The sequence below is a fragment of the Macrobrachium nipponense genome, chromosome 27 (genome assembly GCF_015104395.2).
Source record: "Macrobrachium nipponense isolate FS-2020 chromosome 27, ASM1510439v2, whole genome shotgun sequence".
Classification (NCBI taxonomy): domain Eukaryota; kingdom Metazoa; phylum Arthropoda; class Malacostraca; order Decapoda; family Palaemonidae; genus Macrobrachium; species Macrobrachium nipponense.
In genome coordinates this window covers 20,956,069-20,975,338 of record NC_087216.1, presented here as the reverse complement: position 1 = coordinate 20,975,338, position 19,270 = coordinate 20,956,069, and the positions used below count along the sequence as shown (strand labels likewise).

At 36.6% G+C, this 19,270-nt stretch overlaps 1 protein-coding gene across 2 annotated transcripts in view; it reads left to right on the top strand.

Moving 5' to 3' along the window:
- The window catches only part of LOC135200888 (uncharacterized), a 1,536,981-nt gene that overhangs the window by 15,265 nt on the left and 1,502,446 nt on the right, over positions 1 to 19,270 (top strand). Inside the window, exon 1 of one of the 2 annotated variants that reach the window (XM_064229624.1) lies at positions 8,662 to 9,713. The exons of the other annotated variant lie outside the window; for it this stretch is intronic. The gene's annotated coding sequence lies outside the window, so the exon portion shown is untranslated. Of the gene's footprint in view, positions 1 to 8,661; positions 9,714 to 19,270 lie in introns of those variants that run through there. 2 annotated transcript variants of the gene reach the window in all.

The window sequence follows — 19,270 nt, the reverse complement described above, 5'->3', positions numbered from 1 at the left end:
CATCTTGGACCTTTTATTTTTAAATTTTTGTTATTGTTACGGATGTGCGTATCTTCGGGTTGTTACATAAAGCTTTTATGTACTTGGTTTTTTTGTTCTTATCCGGACACCTTCTGGTTGTATCTGGCGGGTAGGTTCGTTCGTTAGTTCTAGATTTGGTCCACCCCTTTCAAGGGATTGGGATCGTATAGCTTCCCAAAATTCCAGATGTCATTGTTATGTCTAGATTAAGCTGGCCTTGCGCAAACCAACACGGGCTCTTGCTTCATAACAAGTTGGAAACGACGCTTCTCGATCAAGGGATTTATCTTACTTTTCATATCAGCAACACTTGCATTGAATAGGTTGGAGTTGCTTAACTTTCTTGGGTACAGGTGTCCATTACCACTGAAATAGAAGTTGTTGTACATTTGTTTCCAAACTTCTTGCGTTTCGCAATATTTACTCCCTTGAGACTTTGAAACGTTCTAATCATAAGCCAGAATGGTAAAACAAACGATAAATATATTTATCTGATTATTGGCTCATCTATTTATTGGTTAATGGCTTTACAGTTTTTTTAAAATCTGTCTTGCACAGATGTGCATTTTATTCTCTGGGACCTTGATTTGCAACCTTTTACCTTTCAGTCTTGTTCCAATAAAATGCTGCCCCACTTTGACAAATAATAGTAAAATAATAAGTTATTATCATTTAAAAATACAAATAGATAAAAAAATTCGTGGCCTCCTATTTTAGTATTTCATCTTTCTTCTCTTTCCTGACACCTCGTACATCTGTTTATCTGTATACGGAGTTAACGATGCCCTTTTCTCTGTGAAAACATTTTTCAAAGGCGAACACCTAAATGAAAATGCGAAGTTCTACACTGCCACTTCTGTTTTATATTCGAGTCACAGGCAGGACTCGGGAAAGGAGAAGAACCTTAGGAGACATGGAACAGCGCACTATATCTCTTCCATTCTACTGCAAAGGAAGGCGGCGGTGTCAGCGCTGAGACCTGTTGCTTACTCCGGGCGTAAATGTTTTATTGGATATGCCGAGGTATCTCCACTACGCATACGAAGTAGCTTCCCACCTTGTGAGCAAGCGGTAGTGTGGCTACCTCTCATAACAACACCCCCGATCTCTCTCCCCAGGCTGTCTTGTTTGTCTCTGTCTAAGGTATTAGGCATTTGCTATGTGATTGCTTTAATTTTGATGTATTCGTCATTACTGGAAGACACAAATATTTGCGGCATCCGAATGTCTGTCTAAATACTAGGCACTTATTAAATGATTAGTTTTAATTTTTATGTATTCATTAATACTGACAGCCCCCTCCCCCCAAAAAAAAGGAAATATCCGGGAACACCTGGTTCAGGGGACTCGAAAAAATTAACAAAATACTTGAAATTGGTGAAAAGGCTATATTAGAAGTGTCCTTTTTTAGTTTTTTCATATATTGCTATCCGTTCAATAACTGTTGGTATTAGCTTCTTCATCTTCATCTTGGTTTTGTAATGGGATAAAATATAAGCCTTTTAGGGGAAGCTGTTATTTTAATTATCAGATTTTATCGCCAGTATATCTGTTACTCTGCATCGTCATTTAACACGCTTGAGTATCAATATAAAAAAGTTGTAACATTACAAAATAACAAATAATGCCTGCAAAAACAGTAATACCTGCAAGAAATTAAAGATCACCCAATAGCAATATAATAAGTACAGAAAGTAATATTAAAACAGAGTGGTAATAGTTAAACAAAAAACGAAATCTGAAACTACGAGAAGGCCAAATTCAGAAGGCGACATGACTGTGATTGAGGAATCCCTTCAAACTGATACGACGAGAATTACAGCCAGAGCGTGATTGGAGAGAGAGAGAGAGAGAGAGAGAGAGAGAGAGAGAGAGAGAGAGGCGTCGTACGAATACTTGGAGACACGCCCGACCATGAAATTGGATGGATTTGTATCACATTTCTTATGATTTTGATTACGGCAGGATTGACGTTACCGTCGCTGGCTTTCGCCGCAGTTGATTCAGAGAAATGATTTCAATGAAGTGAATTACATGCAGATCATCGTCCTTGTCTAGCCAAGACCCGAGAGATAAAAAGTAGGTATTTTTTTATAGCGTAGAGTCTGGCAGGAGACATATCGCGTCGCAGACATAAGGAAGTCATGGGCGGGGAAACAAAGAGTAGCCCATTTTTATATTTTTCATGACGTCGGTTATGGGAGGAATGCTTTGCTATTGCGTTGCAGACACTGAAGACAGGATGAAAAGGGTTGGGAAACGGGGGGTTGGTGGTGGGGGTGGGGCTGTCTTTTCCGGAACAGATTTGAAATCTATTGCTGCCGGTCTAATGCGTTTATTAATGCCCCTTCCTCTTGTTTAAATAACCTACCATTAGGCAGAAAAGTTGGATAATATACATACGTACATACACACACACGCTATATAATTATATATATATATTATATATATATATTATTTATATATATATATATATATATTAATATATATATATATGTATATAATAAATATATATATATATATATATATATATATATATTATATATATAGATATATATATATATATATATATATAGTATTCTAAATTTATTTTGGTTCCTTCTGCTGTGGAGTTTTACCCCAGCTTTTTTTTTAATTATCTTATAAAATTTACGATTTAGTGTTCTGTCTAAGGTTAAATCTCACTCTTCCTGTTGCTCATATATCTTTCAACTTACGATAGGAAAAGCCACTTATTGTCTGTCATTTCGTCCATTTGAAAATAATTTTTCTAAATTTATGAAAATGTTGTCCTGTTGTATTAAAAAAAACATAGTATTCTTTTCGCTTTAGTAAAAAAATCACATCCATAAAAAACTACATTTTTTATCTATTTCCGCGTAAGTAAACTTGAACCGAATGAAAACAAAAATACAAAATCCCCTGAAGTCCGCATTTTTGTAGCGACCTGTTTTTTCACGACTGGCTCATCTGTTTTAGTTATATTTGGCCTCTGGAATTTCTGGTTGTATTCCAATCTCACGCCGACGTATCATGTCCAACGGTCATTTATTTAATGTAAAACTATGACGTTCCATTTAAGTAATTGAAACTGGGGCTAGGCATGGAAGAGGGAATGATGAGTTGATGTGCAAAATTATATTCTTTGCATGGTAACTATTTTGAAATTATCAAACAAATTTTATCTAGATTTTTTTATAAACGTTGCATGAAGAGACGCGGGACAATGAACTCATTAACCCTATTTTTTTATTATGAAATTCTAGTCTCCTTGTATTTTATGATTTTACTTACATTTTTATCCATTTATATGTTATTTTGTTAATTTATTTTTTCTTTTCTAATGACTGATCTCCAATTTATTTATTTCCTATTACGTTCTGTTACTTTCAAATGAGCACGATATTCTTTAGAGGTGAGTGGCCCCTGTGGGCTTGTTCCATATGAGCAGGGCTCATCTTCTGAATAATAATAATAGGGAAACAATACTCGCAGGAAAAGTTACATCGGAGTATTTTAATTAGAAATATAATGGTAAAGAATTTATTCTGAAATAAATAATCCGAAATATACTCGGACGAACAACTCAACCCTAACTGGTGTGGAATAGGATGGAAATAAATATATTTTTAATTTTGAATAACTGGAAAGGCTTTCTATGCAATAAGTAGTGATTCGCCTTTTCGCTTTGCGAACTGATTTTAGATGTACTCTCACTATTTTTGGGAATCCTTTTAGATTTGTGCTTAGCACCTGTGGGAACCCTTCCTTGAAAGTAGGAGAATTATATTGAAAGCTCTCGGTCGTCTGCTTTAGCCTTTAATGTATGATAATGTAAATTAAGCTGCATGTCAGTACAGATGTAAGGAAATTTATCAGATGACAATGAAATTCCGTTTGTAAAGTCTTCATTAATTAACACTTCTGACCAGAGCACTTCAGTAGAATGATATGGTAATTAATTTCCTTTATATGGCCCGTCCCGAAAAAAAAACCTAAAGTTCTAACTCTTTTGCCCCAGTGAATATTTTTATTTTTTTTTATGTTTGAAGACGTTAGTGGGATATTTTTTTGGTGCAGTGTAACAACGATAAAACATTCATTATCATCATCATCAGGACAAGTACTATAGCACCCTTAGTCCAGTATAGTTACGCGGCGTATTTGGTTTATCGAAAGCCCTCAAGACATTGAAGAACTTCCGATAGCTTGTGTAAAACATCAGCAGAGTAATACACCACAGTGACCAAGTCAATCCCAGCAAGAAAGACATTTTTGGAACCCGATCCAACAACTTGCAAAACCTCATTAAACTTCGGGGGCACTACCCAAAGCGTGCTGGAGAACTTGTCAACATCTCTGTACAACTCGATAATTTCATGCTGCTTTTCATCTCTCTTTATATCTAAGTAATTTCATGCTGCTATAAACATTTACGTACATCTAAATAGTTTCATGCAGCTTTTAATATCGCTGTAACTAAGGAATTTCATGCTGCTTTCAATATCTGTATAACTAAGTTATATCATGCTGCTTTTAACATTTTTGTATATCTAAATAATTTCATTCTACTTTTAATATCTGTATAACTAAGTAATTTCATGCTGCTTTTAATATCTCTATAAATAATTTCATGCTGCTTTTGATATTTCTCTAGCTAAATAATTTCATGCTGCCTTTAATATCTCTGTAACTAAACAATTTCTTGTTGCTTTTAACATTTCTGTGTATCTAAATACACAGGAGTAATAAATAGATTAGAACAAGTGATAGTTTGGCAGAGTATTTTAAGATGGTTTGACCTAGTGGAGAGAATGGAAGTCGATAGGCAGGTGAAAAGAGCGTACAGGACGGAGGAGGTGAAGACTTGGGAAGTGCAGGATAGATGGTAAGGCAGAAGTGTTTGAAAGGAGTGGCTTAGTATCCAGGAAGCTTTTGTGCAATATAGTAGAGGTTAGTGGCGCAGTGTAAGGGCGTTTAATTGCTTCACTTAAAGCCTCTTTTGTAGGTGTGTATGAGTCCTTGCTGTTGGCTTGTCTTTTCTTGGTAGCTGCCTCTATATTATAAATTAATTAAATATATATATATATTATATATATATATATATAATATATATTAGATATTGAATGCGCAATTACATGTATGTATTGTTGTATGTGTAATATATATATATATATAGATATATATATAATATATATAATATATGAATTCGAATACATGTACTGTATGTATGTATGTATATATAAATATATATATCTATATATATATATGAATGCCAATACATGTATGTATGTATGTATGTTATATATATATACATACACACACACACATATATATATATATATATATATATATATATATATATATATACACACACATACATACATACATACATACATATATGTATTGGCATTCATATTTTTAGTCTCCATTTTCAATTTTTTATGCGGGAATTCCGTCCTTCGTTGATTTAAGACCTACGGGAGAATATCAAACTGAACTGCAGATAAATTGATTTGATTACTTTACAACTTGAACAGCGACTTTTTCGTCTTAACTTTAGAACTCGTCAGAGAATCTGATCGAGGAAAGTTTAAAGTGTTCCGTTTTTATCACAACCTACGAACGTAAAAGTGTCTGTAATCTAAGATAAATGGGTGTAATCACCCCATTCTCCCTCATTTGGTGACCATCTCGAGAAGATTCAAGTTTTTATGGAAATTGGGTTTGAGATCGCTCCGTTCACTGGTGCACTTTCCTTAATTCTCTGTTGTTACATGTTTGCTTCGTGCTGAGAGTGCTCTTGTGACACGGAATAGAATGGAATATGAAATTCATACCAAAGGTCAATGGCTGGGATCTACGAGGTCATTCAGTCCTGAAAGGGAAATTGAGAGTAATAAGCTCTTAAAGTTGTAACAGGAGGAAAACCTGACAGTTGCACTATGAAACAATTGTTAGGAGGATGGTGGCCAGTAAGATGGAAGAAAGAGACTATGAACGGAAGTACAGTAAAAGGAATGAAAGGGGTTGTAGCTAAGGGCCGAAGAACTTCAAGTAATACAGTGCACCTCGTGAGGTGCACCGACGACATTACCTCCCGTATGGGGTATGGGTCCATTGCATGTTGTGCAGTAGCAGGTTGCATACAGATTATATATTTAGGCAAGATTAAGGAAGCAAGGAAGGAAGAGAGATACAAGTGAAGAAAAGCATAGAGAGAGATGAGAGAAGCCGACAGCTTCTTGATTTGGACCTATCAGTGCATTTGTTCTTAAGCCTGAAAGGATGGTTTACTAGTTCTTGCCCTTTGAAGTAGGAATTGTTTACTGGGCCTTGTGCCAGCAATGGGTATTAAAACTTCTAGAAGTCCACATGGTAATTTCGGGAAATTCAGACCTTCGATTTTTTGCCTATGGTTCAGTTGCAGTTGATTGATCGATGTTTATTTGCTCAGCTTATCATCATTTGAAGCAACATTCATCTCCGCACTTTACTGATAAATGATTTATCTTAAATCATGAAAATACATTTAATAAATTATTGAATGTAATTGTTTTCATGAAGAGGCAGGAAGTTATAGACAATTGCTGCGTTTTGACCTTACATATATTATAACAAGTTATTTTCGCCTTTCGGGCAATACTTGATGAGAAGAACGAGGAACACGTCAATGTCTAATTGCTCTTGGGACGTTATTTCTCTGCTCATTAATTGGCTGATTCCCGAGAAATTTCCTAATCACGGTCCATCAGTCACGTTCTTCTCGAAGGAATAAGTTCCTTATTGCAAGTTATTTATTTTTTATTTGCTCATTTATTTATTGATTTTCTGTCTTATTGCTAACGGATGTACTGATCACATTGTAATGTGTGTTTTGGAGATTTTGTTCCTTGGTTTATACTTTGAGATTTTTTGCTTTCGTAGTCAGATTTTTAATTTATTCATACCTTAATCCTAACCCTTTTCCTAATTAAGTTATTATTTATCTGGATAACAGATCAGTATCGAACTCTGAAAACTTAAAAAAAAAAAAGTCACACACACATACAGATTGGAGAATATAATGAGTTGTAGGGTTTTAGTGTCTTCACCCTGTCTGTCCGTTCGTCCGTCCGCCCTCAGATCTAAAAAAACTACTGAGGCTAGAGGGCTGCAAATTGGTATTTTTGATCATCCAGCTTCCAATCGTCTAACATACATTTATTGCAACCCAACCCACAAGCCTCATTATTTTTTATTTTATTCAAGTTTATTATAAAGTTAGCCATGGATCGTCCATCTGGCAGCGCTTTCCGGAGGCAAGGGACGCATCCTCACTCTACCGTATCTGGTGAGCAACTGAAGAGGTGTCGGTCATAGTTGATTGTTTTATACGTCGAGCAGAAAACTCATTTGTACCGAAGAAATTTCGGCGCATTCTTCACTTGTTTATCATTGGGTATAAGCTACAGATGAACGTTATATTTGCCTTATCTCTGACCGTTGCCTTAAAGAGAGAGAGAGAGAGAGAGAGAGAGAGAGAGAGAGAGAGAGAGAAGGGGGGTGGGAGATTTTAGCAATTAATTTTTTTTTAATCGCGAATGTTCTTGGTTTTAAAAGACCAGTGAGCTTAAAACTCTTCGTAGTACCTGTGGAGGCAGAGGCACGTTCTTGTGTTCTTCCAAAGGTAAGACTGGCTGGAGAATTAGCAGCATTGTTTGAAGGCCTGCTATTGTACCACTCTGTCCGGACGGAAGATGCGACAAGTTTTCATGGTGTTCCGTGGCATTTTTTTTTTAAAGGAAATTTCTCATCCAACTTCTCGTGTGTGATTACATATTTTGGCAGCATTGTAAGAAAATCATCCGTGCGCACGGGAGTTGTACAAATATAATTATGTATGGGTATTATCAGTACATAAAATTTACTTAGAGAGAGAGAGTTATTGGCTTGCCTCAGATTCAGAATACAGCTGCTTGTCTTCATGAGATACTAGAAAGTACTGCAATATGTAAGAGAGAGAGAGTCATCCTTTCTCTAATTAAAGAAACGGCAGCAATATGTAACACACAGGCACGGAGATATTATCTTCTCCCAAATTCAGGAAACAGCAGCTTGTCTACACGTGAGATAAAAGAATGTATTGCAAAATGCACTACATTGATTGACCTTATTAACCAGAAAACCACATCAATAATCACCGAAGATTGTTTATGTACTCGGATGAATAAGTTAACTGGTTAAGCAGATCAGTTTTCTCTGCTAAATGAAGAATCCCAATCGAGGAGTGATTCCAAGAAAGGCTGCACTGAAGAGTGGGGGAAGTTACCTGTTCCCGATGAGAAGGACCGTGCATTTAAAGGCCAGTTCACTCAAAGTAACAGGTGTCCGTTATAAGCAGGCCGTAGTACACTCGTTGCCATGTGATTTCGAGCCCCAGTTGGTTGCACTCTCGAAGGGCCAGGCGCTCATTACCGAGTGAGGAAAGGCGAAAGGAGAAACAAGAGACGATATTTATGCATGCGGAGTGGAAATCATACGGTTAATCCTTCCCCCATAAAAGGATGTGTGCATGGGAGGGCGCGTGCGCAGTGAGGCTCGGTGGGCGGCACGCTGTCTCTCACGCACCTGGCCGACGACGTGTTCGGCCTCACTGTCTCACTACCTACCGTGGAACGAATATTGCTCTCCATCCCCTCAACTCCCACTCTGTCACACACACACACTCACTCACACCACACTCTCAAACTCTCCCTCGCACCCCTCCTTGCCTGCCCGCCCGCGTCCGTTTGTCACCCTCCATTCTCTTTTTTTGGAAACGAAAAGAAAGAAAGAAATAAGAATCCATAGAGGAGAAGTTGGTGTCAGCAAGATAGCGCGGAAATGAAAAAGTTCTCGGCTGAAGACCAAACAAAAGTTTTCGGAATAAAATTAAGTTTTTGCAGGATGTGAGTTCTCCCACAAAGCTCTCGGGAAGTGTCCTTAGCACAAGGAGGAGGTTTTATTTTTCTTTAAAAAAAAAAGGAGCAAGGCAGAGAAAGAGAGAGGCAGAGAGAGAGAGAGAGATAGAGAGAGAAAATAAATTAAAACTGAGACCGCTCAAGAAAAAAAAAACCGCTAAACTTAATTGTGCTTTTCTAATCACTTTAAACCTTATCCAAGAGGAAACAACTTAACCAGCTACGGAAAACTTCGCTTACTTGCTCGTTAGATAAAAAATATATGGAAATATATCTGTTTACATATATATAGAAATATATCTCAAATATATAAATATAGAAATATATCTCGCATGTTGTGGTTTTTACGATAAGGAAGCGGCTACGTGTCCGCATGTTATCTCCATAATCCTGATCGCAATATCAAATGCATATCAAAAATCTTCTAATATATATAATATATTAAATATTTAAGCGCGATTGAATGTTCCAAAACCATGTCCCGACTCATCTCGGAAAGGAAGTGAGCGTCGTTTCCGAAGTGCGAGTGGAAATGATCAAGTGGAAATGATCCCTTGAAAGTGATGTATCCACTGAATAAAAGCTACTAATTGTTTCTGAATGTGATGCTGAGGTTACGCGTATAATTATTAGTGCGTCATTTATGAAGTGAAATGTCATCTTGAATATATATGAAATTGTGGTTAACTAACAGTGGCTCTCCGGTGGCGAATTCAGCATTTTCTTTGCATAACTTGCAAGCGATTAAAGGTAAGATGAATATTATTATGTTTTAAGTCGCGATAATATCATAAATGTCTTTCAGTCACAGTATTTTAGGGAAATGGTGAACGTTACATGATTGGAGTGAATTCGTTACTATAAAGGTATTTTCAAAGGTACTTAATTTAGTGGTGAGGTTATACTTATTATACAGGACACTAATTCTCTTATTATGACCAGTTATAGTATTACGACCACCACTAACTTTCATTCTAACAGTAATAACGATTTCCTCTCACGAAGCGAATTTTTATACAATAAATAAAAATGAAAAACAATCAAGACCTTCATACGTTTCGTGATCACGTACCAGGCAAGATCTGGTGGGAGACTTTGTTGGGGGTGAACGTTTTTACCCAAACCATTTTCGCGAACGTGAAATTCCCAATGCTTCAGCTTGATACTCCTGTTGAAATATTAACTGTTCAGGCCCAACCTGTTGAACTTAGTCGCAATGACTTTTGATGTATTTGTGCAATTTGTGAAGATGGGGGAGGTGGGAGAGCTACACTTTGCATCCAGAGTCGTTCGGTGACGCGAATAAGATCTTCGTTAAAAAAGCATTTTCAGCAGCTATGATCTGTATTGGGATTTTTTTGTGTGGGTTTGACGTTATAAAAACCACGACCAACCTCGCTGGAAATCGTGATTGTGTACAGCTGATATGATCTGTATTATGATCTTTGTTGATTTGATGTTACAAAAACCATTATCAACCACACTAGAAATGGTGATTTTACATTTTATGACACTCAAAATCATTTTTATGAACGAATTATATGTCATTACGTGAGGAAGTGTTTAGTTCAAATCTTGCCCGTCCAAGGTCTTGAACATTGTTTTCTGACTCTTGCTTATAAGCAGCAGCAAAAAAAAAAAAAACAAAAAAAAAAAAAAAAACATAAGGCCCAATATCTCACATATTAAGAATAAATAAAGTAAGATTTCATCAGGCTTTGAAAACAAGGAGATGAATAAATTAGTATCAAAGCTTTTAATTTCACATTTCATTTTGAGTCAAGAATGATAGATATCACTCTTAGCTCAAATATAATTTGAAATAAAAGATCATGGAAACTATTTATCTACATGTTTTAAAACACGGATAAAATTGTAACTTACTTGTTCTTACTCTGTGGGATATTGGCTATTCTAATGTTATTTTATTTGTTTATATAAGGCAAGTCATAACTTATATACAAACCTCCTTTATCCAGACTTTGCACCGGCAAGGCTCTCTGGAATCTCACGAAAGTTGGATATAAATTAATTCTCAAGTAATAACACAATGATTCTGCACACCACAAAGTACAAAATTATTATTTTTCTTTCAAATTAGCGCAACATTAATTGCATATGGTTAAGTCAAAGCAGACATTGTTTTGAATCTTACGCATGAGTGTTACTAAAGAAGTCTTGAGTACGACCCATAAGGAATTTCATCACTTAAGAAGTACGCTTTAATTTATGTCAATTTAATTATTTGTGATTATTAATGTATGCTGAATTGAGCCAATATTCGCATGGAACAAGCCTAAAAGGCTATAAATTAATTATTAATATACTTTAGCAGAGTAGAGTGTACGTTTCAGAGACAAGAGAAAACAGATAGAAGAAAATAATTTTTAAGAAGACAAGCTTTATGTATTTTATTTGTTTTTGAAATTTATTCCAACTTTCTGCCGGGTATTATTGAACGTTTTGTGAAAATTATTGTTTTATATGAATAAAAATAAAACAAATGTTTTTGAGTACCGGAGTGATTAGATATGACTCATTCTTTTGTTTGCAAGTAAATTGTTTTATATCAAAGTTTACATATCACTCGACTTTCAGATTTATTTGGTGAAACTTACCCCCCCAATTCCGGCAGTGGGTTAAAGCGGGAGTGAATGAGTGAACAGGCATCCGGTTGAAACCAGTTTAGCAAGGGATTGATCGAAAGAGTATTGTGTAAAGGGTAAATAAGAATAGTAGATGATTTTGCATGAGTTTTTTTACACGTTCTGAGGCACTATTTGTTCTTAGGTCATAGTACGTAGTTTGCAGAAAGGCGAATTTTATCAGCATCACAAGTAGAGAATATTATAGGTTTTGAATATTTAACACTGCAAATCGTTCACACCAGGAAGGAAGGGTTTACACAGCTTGATCGTTTTTTCCTTTCAGTTTTTGAATGTATTGATGCAGGTTTCGTGACTAGTAACAATTTTTTTTTCTATACCGTTACCGGTATTTCTTTTTGTCTCTACATATGTGCGAATGTGTGCGTGTAGAAACATAATTATTCATTCTTCTTTTTTTCCCCTCTCGCACTGTATCCGTACACACACACACACACACACACACACACACACACACACACACACACATATATATATATATATATATATATATATATATATATATATATATATATATATAAGACTGACGTACATACAAATTCATTTAATTGCTCCCATAGCCATTACCAATGCTTTACCTGTAACAACCATGTTCATAAATCCACACTGCACATTTTCCCCCAAATGTCGGAGTTTCAAGCTTTTGTCTTCAAACTATTTAAAATTGGTGGCAGTGTTTGGCCGAGTTACAAAGCCTCATTGAATTTAGTTTCTTTTAAAACTGAAGTTTGGAGACCGTGAATATTTTTTTAAAAAATTTAAAATATTATTATTATATTATTTTTGAAATGTTGGCTGAATTTAGAAACACGGTACGAAAAATTCATTCGTAATGATGCGTCTGTGTTTCTCTATTTTACTTAATGAGATAATGAATCTCAATAGGTAGATAGATAGATAAAATAGCTGTTTATTTATTAGACTGTTTACTTTCATTTCCTCACTGCTTTTATATTTTACTTGGGAGTCTATCTATGTTAAATCTTAATATTTGTACGCCAAGCATTTGCACCCGTCGTGTCTTATGTTTCTTAACACGGGCAGCGTTTAATTTTCAGCTTCCAGATATTTGATTTTAGCAGTCAAGAATCTGCCAGTGAGGATAGTATATAGTTGTCCCTTTATGCCTAGCGTCATTTTAACACACAAGAAGGTGGAGACGTCTTCCTTATTTTACGTAGACAAAGAAAATTATTAATTTAAAAAGTAAAAAATTGTGCTTTCTTGCTACGAGTTTTATTTTACGTGTACTACGTTCGTGATGTGCGTGTGTATGTGACACGTGATGTGTGTGTTTTTGTATGTGTATGTGAATGTAATAGGCTTTGTAGACATTCCAAATTGAAAAACGTTTTGAACACCGTGATCCGGATTAAATGATACAATGATTGCTATCGAGGTCTAAACTGAGATTTTATTATTTTTGTCCAATGGATAATGAAATCTCGAAGTCTAGATTAGGATTTTATTTCTTGTCAAATGCACAGAGTGAAATTATTACTAACCCCTACTTACTGACTTGTGAGACACACTGGTTTTCCCTCCGTCTGTCGGTCTGTCTTACCTTCAGTGAGTCTGTCACCCTTACTTTGTTTTAAATTAGGCTAACGTGACCACAAAGTAACAAATTCTTACACACATTCTTCATTCGAAGTGTGAGCAAAAGTTAAAGGAGACGGAGAGCTATGTGGAAAGAGTTGAAAGGAAAAAGTTAAAAAGCAGAGTTAAAAAATCATGTCAGCTGGGCGCCAAAGGGAAACCGCATAGAACCTTTCGCATTGCTTGCAGTGTGACACTCTTCATGCGGTACCACGTTTATATTTAATGCTAATCATGATTAAAGTTTCTTTTTTACTTTGGTAAAATCTTCAACTATACGAGGTACAAACTTAATATTTGGCATGTGTATCCGGCCAGTAAAATTGCTTTGCCGGTCGACTTCAAAGTCAAGGTCTTGGAGGTCAAGGTCAAATAGGTATATATCACTGGCGGCTACGTTGTGTTTCACAAACATTTGTTTTTAATGAGTCCGCATTCTGTGTGTCTTTCTAATCTAATTGTTTATTTGCGGAAGTGCCTGAAGGTTTCTTAATAACCGTCACCTCTCTCTCTCTCTCTCTCTCTCTCTCTCTCTCTCTCTCTCTCTCTCTCTCTCTCCAACTGTACATAGTGTAAGGAAGAATTGAAATATAAAGGAAGAGACCAGATGCAATGTATAACCAGTTAGTGTGATAAATACGTAGGGTGAAAATCTCATTTAGATTTGATGAGAAGCTGTCGTCATGTCATACGAAGTTGATAATCATCTCTGCTTATTAATATGAGAATTCTGCTCTACAGAATTCCCATATTAACTAGCAGTGATGAGAATTCGGTATTACAGTTCAGATTATAATATCTTGATGCGATGCTTTCTTCTGTAATAATAAAATCTGACTGGACTGTTTGTCCATCCCGGTTGGGGGCTGCGTAGGTAGAGGAGACATGACGCATCCACCCTCCCTTGCAAACCTGTTTATCCACCCCGGGAAGGGGCTGGGTAGGTAGGGGAGGCATGACACATCGACCCTCCTATGCAAACCTGTTTGTTTGCCCCGGATGGTGCGGGGTTGGTAGGGGATCGGGAAGGTAAGGGAGACATGATATTACCCTCCTCCTGCAAACATGTTTGTCCGCCCAGGGCAAAGACTGGGTAGGTAAGGGATCGGGTGGGTAGGGGAGATATGACGGGAAGCGCTGGGTTCCAGTTCAGCGTAACGTGCGTCATCATGTTTGTTACAAATATAAAGATTTTTTTCCTCATTACGCTTAATGGTGTGCACTTTTTGGTTCTCCAGGAGTCGATCCGCTATCAGACATTTCATGCAACGCATCTGGAAAATTGTTAGAATCTCTCTCTCTCTCTCTCTCTCTCTCTGTATATATATATTATATATATATATATATATATATATATATATATATATATATATATATATAATACCCATATATCTTAAAAAGAAAAAAAATTCAGTATTGCAGACCTCGCTGGACTTGATAGGCTAACACCATTATTATTATTATTATTATTATTATTATTATTATTATTATTATTATTATTATTATTATTCTCAAAACTAGACTTATAAGGGACCAGCCTAAAGTTCCATTAACCCATAAAGCTTTCGTTGCCAGAATAGACAAAGAGGCAAAAATAAAAAAAGTTAAGAAATAGAAAAATGATGTTCTTCAGAAAATTTATAAATTTCAAGAAACGAAATTTTCTTACTATGGTAGAGTGAAGGTTACTCTTAGTTGTAAAACAAGATAAGAACAAGTGAAATAATCTTCCAGTGCAGATGACTGCGTTGTGGAATTTATTTTCATTCCTTTACATGTAAGTCCACGAAATATTGAAAAAAAATATTAACTCCAAAACCTTTAATGTTTCCAAAATTAATGGTGGTGAGGATTGTTTTAGGGAAAATATGGAAGGGAAGATCTGAAATAAGTTGAATTCCGTGTTAGAGTAACAAATCGAGTATGAATTTTTGAAGCTTGGCCCAGAAATTAAACGCTGGATTGTTTACCTTAGGGAAGGAAAAGGGGATTTATTATTAAGGAACAATTTTTTTTAATCGATTATATGAAGTTCCCTTTTAATACTTGCAGAAATCAAGTAATGAAAAGGGGATTTGTTATTCATATGGAACAAATGCGTTTTTAATAATGTGGCAGAAATCAAGTAATGAAAAGGGGATTTATTATTCATAAGGAACACATGTTTTTTTATTTATTTATGTTATCGATTTATTGAAGTTCTCTTTTAATACTTGCAGAAATCAAGTAATGAAAAGGGGATTTATCATTCACATGGAACAAAATTTATTTTATCGATTATTTGGTGTTCTCTTTTAATACTTGCAGAAATCAAGTGACAATAATAATAATAATAATAATAATAATAATAATAATAATGTGGCGTCGTGGTAGAGTGGGTTAGGTCGTCAATTGACTGGTTAAGCAACATTTGGGCTGTTCAGTCGTTGGATGGGTGTCCGCTCCCCTCAGCATTGATTCCTTGGGAAATGATCTTTACCATAATTTCCTCAGTCTAAATAGCAAAACTCAGCAATGATGGAAAGAAATGAAGAATTAAACGAAAACGACGTAAATGGAACCTCTGGCAACATAGGAGCTTCGTCCGGCAGCCGGGTATTCAGCCCAAATGAAGGGGAATGCGGTCAGGTACTTGGAGGTCGTCATCCAGCAACTGACCACCACAACGACAGAAACCAAAAACCAGAGACTGGAGCTACAGAAGCAAACCAGATGAAGAAATGGACAAGAGAAGGAAATATGGAGATGCTGCATCAGAAGCAACCCGACGGAGAGAGGATATAGAAGGAGGTTGGTCAACATCTGGAATGAGAGGAATAACACGCCCCAAACAGAGCAGAGGCTGGGTACGAGCACCAACCTGAAGGCGTGATAGAAAACGATCAGGCAAAGATCCTCTGGGACCATGGTATCAGAACAGATAGGGTGATACGTGCAAATAGACCAGACGTGACGTTTATTGACAAAATCAAGAAGAAAATATCACTCATTGATGTTGCAATACCATGGAACACCAGAGTTGAAGAGAAAGAAAGGGGAAAAATTGATAAGTATCAAGACCTGAAAATAGAAATAAGATATGCCAGTGGAAATTGTACCCATAATCATAGGAACACTAGGCACGATCCCAAGATCCCTGAAAAGGAATCTGGATAAATTAGAGGCTGAAGTAGCTCCAGGACTCATGCAGAAGAGTGTGATCCTAAAAACGGCGCACATAGTAAGAAGAGTGATGGACTCCTAAGGAGACAGGATGCAACCCGGAACCCCACACTATAAATACCACCCAGTCGAATTGGAGGACTGATAAAAAAAAAAAAAATAAAGATATTTGACGCTGATTCATGACTGAAAGTCAAAGTACTTCGAGGAATCGATAATCCAGGAAATGTTTTGAGCTTCTGGGGAGAGAGAAACGTCGATTAATTCCGGGAACATATGTTTGGCCAACTGTAGATTAAGCAAAATTACGGATTTGTGTTGTGGCGAAATTTGACTTTCCGAAGTTGCAAAATGCTGGATTCTGAATTAATGGTATTTTGCAGGCAAATCTTTCAACTGAAGAAATATTGCAACTCTCTCTCTCTCTCTCTCTCTCTCTCTCTCTCTCTCTCTCTCTCTCTCTCTCTCGGTAGTGAGTAGTTTCGCAGATGACACAAGAATAAGTAGAGAAATTACTTGTGATGAAGATAGGAACGCTCTACAAAGAGACCTTAACAAAGTATATGATTGGGCAGAGGTAAATAGGATGGTATTTAACTCTGATAAATTTGAATCAATAAATTATGGAGACAGAGAAAGAAAGCTATATGCATATAGGGGACCTAATAATGAGACAATCACAAATAAGGAAGCAGTTAAAGACCTTGGTGTGATGATGAATAGGAACATGTTATGCAATGATCAAATAGCAATTCTGTTGCAAAATGTAAAGCAAAAATGGGAATGTTGTTACGGCACTTCTCAAAACAAGAAAGAAAACTGAACACATTTGATTATGCTTTATAAAACATATGTTCGTAGTCCACTTGAATATTGCAATATGATATGGTACCCACACTATCAAAAGGATATTGCACAAATAGAGAGTGTACAAAGGTCCTTTACAGCTAGAATAGAAGAAGTTAAAGACCTTGACTACTGGAAAGACTACAATCCTTAAAATTATATAGTCTAGAAAGGAGAAGAGAACGCTACATGATAATTCAGGCATGGAAACAGATAGAAGGAATAGCAGAAAACATCATGGAACTAAAAATATCAGAAAGAGCAAGCAGAGGTAGATTAATAGTGCCCAAAACTATACCAGGAAAAATAAGGAAAGCACACAGGACATTAATCCACTACGCACCAGCATCGATAATGCAGCGTCTATTCAATGCGTTGCCAGCTCATCTGAGGAATATATCAGGAGTGAGCGTAGATGTGTTTAAGAATAAGCTCGACAAATATCTAAACTGCATCCCAGACCATCCAAGATTGGAAGATGCAAAATATACCGGATGTACTAGCAACTCTCTGGTAGACATTAGAGGTGCCTCACACTGAGGGACCTGGGGCAACCCGAACGAACTGTAAGGTCTGTAAGGTAAGTTCTCTCTCTCTCTCTCTCTCTCTGTATTGCCCGACCTGAGCATTTTCATGTAGCTGTGGTTTTTATCATCTCTCTCCTCTCTCTCTCTCTCTCTCTCTCTCTCTCTCTCTCTCTCTCTCTCAGATTTGGCCTGACTTTTCATGCAGCAGTCGCTTTTCTCTCTCTCGGTTCTGCTTAACCTGAACATTTTCATTTAGCAATTGCTTTTACCCCCCCCCCCCCCCCCCCCCCTCTCTCTCTCTCTCTCTCTCTCCCCCCCCACAGCTGTTACCTGACCTGTACATTGTCATAAATCAGTCGCGTTCGCGGAAAAAAACAAGCATTTTTTTATCTATCTACATTGTTTCTTACTTATGATTACTTTATTTCCAGTAATTGCTGTTTTAGTCTTAGATCAATTTGCCTTATGCCTCCTGTTCCTCAGAGTCTGGGTCGCTAAATGAATTCAACAGACATCTGGCCGCTGACCTTATTAACAGTCTATCAATTTTGTGCCATTAATCACAGACGATCAAAGTTTCATCAACTAATACGTGGAGATGGTTTTTTTTTCGTTTTTTTGTGGAGTTAGTAATCGCTCCAAATTTCTTTCTTCTTCTAGGTGACTGGCAGGAACTTTGTGATCAGTGAGGCCTATGCGAAGGAATAGGGCAGAGAGGGATATAGGATCTGGGACTGTGGGGGAAGGGGAGGGGGGACACGTCGATTATTTTCTCGACGCTTCTCAAAGGCCTTAGGCCTAGGCAGCGCGTTCTTTTATTTATTTATATGTTTATATTATTATATATATATATATATATATATTTACTTTATTTAACTTTTTATTTATGTATTACGGAAAAATTTCGTCGCATGTGTTGGTGTAATACGAATGTTTTCTCTTGCCCCTTTGAAACGGATGGACTAAATTTATTTACCGTTTAAGAATTAACCAGTCATCTAATTTAACCTTATTTTGCGGTCCTGTTGACGTTTCCATGACCTGCTTATGTTATAGAAAACTGTACATGTACCTATATACACATATGTGTAATTGTTTATACATATATATGTGTGTCTACGTGTGTATGCCTAGGTGTCTGTACACACACACACGCTATCATTTGGCGATAGTTAGTGACTTCCCTTACGTATTCGTCACGAAAGACATTCTAAACTGGAATGATGTTGAGGACTGAATCCATACAAAAACCCTCCCCGAGGTCGAAATGGCCCGCATTTCATTCTGGGTAAATGAACATTATTTCCTCGCTGTAACTGGGTTTTCTAACGTACGCCCCTTTTCTCCTGTAATGCAAGGTAATTCCGAGTGCCACACCCTTCTTAATGGTATGCATGGATGTGGAATACACTTAGAGGGCATTAAAAGGGTATAACAACAAACTTGCTTCCGTTCATTTCGTATATTTATGTGTATGAATCTACGGGAATGCGTTTGTTTGACGATA